Source organism: Saccoglossus kowalevskii, chromosome 5 (genome assembly GCF_978046115.1).
Source record: "Saccoglossus kowalevskii chromosome 5, keSacKowa6.1, whole genome shotgun sequence".
Taxonomy (NCBI): domain Eukaryota; kingdom Metazoa; phylum Hemichordata; class Enteropneusta; family Harrimaniidae; genus Saccoglossus; species Saccoglossus kowalevskii.
Window position 1 is genome coordinate 8,428,773 of NC_140645.1, and position 5,346 is coordinate 8,434,118.

Consider the following 5,346-nt stretch of genomic DNA (forward strand, 5'->3'; position numbering starts at 1 on the left):
TCCAAATGTAGTGTTTCGGGTTTGACCTATGACATCACTTGCTTCAGACGACAATTTGACTCTCGTCTATGAGGCTTTTCGAGCTTTCCAATACAATGTTCGAAAAGACGACCACATAGACCAAATTTACAAACCTAACTTGCAACTTTATACAACTTTGCACGCAATTCTGTATATTTGTAGATTCAGTTTGTATGGCCGTCTACTTATGTATCGGGATTGCGTTCATTCGACTTATAGTTCGGTATTCTAATATACAACTACTGGTTTTGGTAGATGACATTTGCCATCAAATCTACCAACATTTCAATCACATTTCACAATTGACTGACAGACAACAAATGCATGTGGAGTCTATACAGATATGCCATATCTACTCCAGTATTCTGTATTGTGGTAGCCATACATTTTGACGTCACAATACCCACAGTGCTTGTACTCGTAAAGTAAACAATATCTGATCACTAAATAAATCGGTGTCGTTCTCCATCAATCAGCTTATTGTTGTTTTGAATATATTGCATTATATTATCCCATGAGAACTCCATAGCAATATTTAGGAAGTAAAATCTACAGTACATTGTTAAATTTAATGTTACAAGGAAAATTAAAAAAAATGACATTTGAAGAACCAGCTGCAAAGAATTTAAAAAATAGCGACTCGCTGAATAAAATATTACTCTGGTATTCAAACTAAATATAGATATGGTAATTTAATAATACTATGTTACAAATGCTACGGGTGGTCATTCATACGCTATAAGGTAACTATACAACAGACGCGAACGTTGTCTACGAGGTCCACCAAGCTAAACTAACGTCAACAACAAGTAATGTGAGTATAGAAATCAACATATTATCGAGCTTGGTACCATTTTTTAAGTATCTTTAGATTGTTTTGTAATTACATTTTGCATATGTTTCATGTTGCTAATCGTTCATTCTACTTATATGTAATATATGTACCGCGCTCAGGGGTTTGCCATTTTTTGTAATATGCTGTAATAAGATATATAACAATGTAGTAATTTAATGATCTTTGTCTTGGTAAATAGTACGTATAAAACATGATTCAACCATATGGACGTTAACATACATAACAATAACAATACTGTTAACAGTTCAGCTCGAAGCCATACATTCACAGAGTGCTTTCCCGGATGTCTCAGTAAGATTTCCGTCTTTTGCTTTCAAACGATGTGGACTCAGTGAATTTAGAGTACATGAAATAAACCGTAATATCACGCTCTTTAAACTAAGTCCGTTCAGAGAATACACAGAATATTCTCCCATTAAAACATTGACAAGCATTATATTGAAGCACGTGCTAGCTGCCACGTCGACATTTAAAATGACCAGCAGGTTGATGAAATCTGACAAAATCGTCGTCGTCTTGCAATTAGCAGAAACAATACACGTATATACACGTACACATAATATATACAAACATACAATATATGTATACACAAATGATTTACATGAGATGCGTGACAATAATATTTGTAATAACCATGATCGTGATTTAAGAATGTCATTTTAAAAACAAATTGAATGGTCAAAGTAAGCGCCTGCAATGCTTAACCCAATCTAAATTAAATAAACGATTTTTTATAAGGTCGCCTTCAATGGTTTCATGTTTCTGTGGATTATAATTTTGTTTTAAACTTCTTTGCTACATACACTCTCGTGTGAAGTCATTAATACTTTCTAATTACTTCAGCTCCCCTAATGATATTTATTTATTCGAGATACCAAAGGTTTCTCCAATTACAGGCACTCATAAATTACAAATATAAAAATATTATAAATTACAAAGAATAATCCAAAGCTAAACATATGGCATTTAAAACAAATGTCTTAACATTAGACTCGTTAACGATAGACTCGTTAACATTTCTACTGAACCAGCGATATAAATTCAATTTAAAAAGTCAAAACAATGAAAGATAAAATAATATTTTCTGAGATTACTATGACAAAGAAGTAGTTTGAAAAGATATACGGAGCGGAGATTTCTGGAGGGAGCATGAAAAGGAATGTTGTTACTGGTAAATTGTCTATGCGTTCGCATTAGTAGATCTAGCATATTGTATGATATTTTCACATTAGTGCCAGCATGAGCGGACCAACTAAGATTATCCAACAGTATGACACGAAGGACTTTAGTTTGAGTGACACGTTCATTCAGCAAATTATCTATCTTATAATTGTGATAGAGAGTCGAGCGTTTCTTAATATTATACATCTTTTCCTTTCAGGGGTACATTATGGAAATGCCAAAATCCAAAATGTTTTAAACAGAATCAGCGAACTTCTTTGTGTGAAGTCCGACCAAATCCCGGTGAAAGCCACTTTAGTTTTTATTATTAGAGAACGCTCATGCGCGTAATCATTCCACTTTTGAATTTCGCATTTCCTAATATGAACATGACAGAACGGTTACAGTTGTATATTAATGCACATTATGTCCATTATTATACTGAATGCCTGCAATTATGCTCACAGCGGTGACAGGATGTATTTCAGTTATGCAGTAGAACCTGGTCTGCATATCGCAAAACCTCTTTTTTGCTATTTTTGTAGTAGGTTGCCTTCAAAGTAAAAATCACTATACATGTTTGGGCTATATATATATATATGTCCGCTTATGATCCCGAAAAAGTGGCTGTGCTGTGCATAGCAACCCTTATTTACAATTACTGTGGATATTCTATTAAGACCAATGTTCGCCTTTTAGACACAATTTGTCATCTGTATTTTTTTCGAATTATGTCCATTGATACGACTGTACGTTATGTCACATTCCATCCACGCCCGGTTAGAAAACGCTCCGAGTTCTATCCAAATGCGTGTTTTGCGTTAGCTTGCTGGTCTACATTAACAGAAAATTAGCATATAGTATGGCATTTTTTTCACCCAGAATACCTCGCGATTCATTTCTGCGCTGGCGTACACAACTTTATTTTCATGTTTCACTGCTGTGAAAGTTTCAACTTTCTGACTTCCGTGTATTTTATTTTAACGAAATGCGGGGAAAACTCAGAGATTTCGTCCATTTCAGCGAATGTGACATTGATTGGAGTGACTTAATGGGAGAAGGACCTCAGTATTTAGGTGCAATATATAGGCACGAAGAGGATGTGAAAAAACACAAATTACGTCATCACCACCACCGTCGTGTGTGGCTTCAAGTTGGCACCTGGCAACAAACGAGAAAAATAAAGAGAACAGCAATGGAAATAATATTTGCCATTTTTGGGGATATCTAACTTTCAAATAGTACTAACTATATGATATTTTAAGCCGAAATTTGCATATACGAGGGTTGATACAATCGGATACTCTCAGCAAACAAACAAAAACAAAAATTCTTCCGAGCACATGTACCGTGTAACGTGAAACACTGTTATTTAATATGATTAAGACGGATCATATGACAACCTAAAGTCGGTTTGGTTATCCAAAATCTACAATTAATTCCGTCTTTCAAGTATTAGTTGCTCCTATTTCTCACGGAATAAAATGAGTTGGTTAGCGACACCAAACAGCCATCTTGACTCGTACACAACACCTACGGCAAAATCAGATGCAAAATGAACGACTGAATTGAACACTTCCCGGTAATTATTCATAAAGTAAAAAATATTACCAAACAATTAAAAAATAAAATCAATAATTAATAACGACTGTGATTGTTTTGGGCGTGGTTATGCGATTCACCAGGGTTCAAACTTCCGTGGTATTATTGCCATAACGCATTGTTTAAAGTGAATACGGATTTTAAACTACACTCGCCTTTTCACGATACAAATATGATCACACAGGAACTTGCAACTTTAAATAAAATTTGCCGACTTTGCTCAAAAACACGCAATATTTGTTGACGTAACACTAAACAAAGGTGCATCAAATGAGCTCGAGGAAAATGCTATGACGTCCCCACTGTCTCCCAACAAGCGCAACACGTGCCGTAGACAGGACTCGGGCGATTCACACCTTAGAAAAATATTGTTTTTAAACCGGATTTTGAGAGACTGTGGTTATTTATACGTTGCTACGACACAAAACTACACACATAAAACTTCCAACTTCGAAATACGGGTTCTTGATGTTTCAATAACATTAATAGGATATAACATACTTGTACACCATATAGGATGAAGCATATAGCATTGAATAGTTTATCTATTTTTTTCAGCACGGAAAGTCATCATGGCACCAAAACGCATTATCTTGATTTTAATTGCCTTGTTGTCGTCAATCTCCCTAATGGAAGCTTTTTTGTTCGAAGGTGAAGGTCATGGTTTGCCCGGCAGCTATCTTGGCGAACCCGGAAAACGCTTCAGTATGTTAAATCTCATATCGAGAGGAATGACCGACACCAATACAAACAACTGAGGCTATCCATATACATATGCATTTATGATTCAACTAATGCATTTAAGAATATGTCAATAAAAAAAGTTTAGTGTAAACCACTAAATGTAAAACATACTTGTCATTTATTATGGCTTAACATACCGCCAAATACAAACTCCAAGAGTTAGAACCACACACATATACACTCAGTGGGACTAAAGCAATCACTTGACTTTCTTATACAATTTATTTTGGGCAACATCATTAAGTGAACAACCTTGTGGAGTGGTACAGGAGAGTGGCATCGAGGTAATTAATAACCCGAATACAATTTTGCAAGTAATTTTCATACAAAACTGGCAGATGGATTCAGAAAAGAAAAAGAAGGCCCAAGTCAAGTTATATTTTGCTGGATAATAGGGGTAACGATGATGTGCCTACGTAAACAAGTCAGGAAATGTATTATTATCGTCCATGGTGTAGAATTGTGTATTAAGTGTTCGAATTTAGTAGTAACATTCAAAATCCAGGGATTATTAATTAATAAATTGATTTAACAACTTGGAATGGTGGAATTTATTTGAACTAATACTACAGTTGTTTACATCAGAATGGCTCTCAAATATTTATCTAGACATTTATTATCTCAATTTAACAACTTGTAATAGTGGAAATTGTTAAACAGCAGTTATTTACACCAGAATAAATATCAAATATGTTTAGAGACATTTATTTTGCCTATTTAACTTTAAACTTAACTGCTATTTGTGAAATGCAATGAATAGGTACAATCAAACAGTACAGAAGAATGTATCAACCCACTCAACCATGGTGCAATGCGTCACGGAAGTGACAAAACCTAATTGTCGGCAATGTTTACATATGGGTGATATCAGCACTCGACTGGTAAACTGTATTGTAATTCGTTGTTACTTCATTACTTATTGTCAGTTTATTCTCATGCAGTAACTTTAATGGATTATAGTG

At 34.7% G+C, this 5,346-nt stretch overlaps 1 long non-coding RNA gene across 1 annotated transcript; it reads left to right on the forward strand.

The window, feature by feature from the left end:
* Positions 1-730: 730 nt before the first annotated feature.
* On the forward strand, positions 731-4,490 carry LOC146745472 (uncharacterized). Its single transcript, XR_014929481.1, has 2 exons — positions 731-835; positions 4,199-4,490. It is a non-coding gene; the product is annotated as an uncharacterized LOC146745472 (long non-coding RNA).
* Positions 4,491-5,346: the final 856 nt, after the last annotated feature.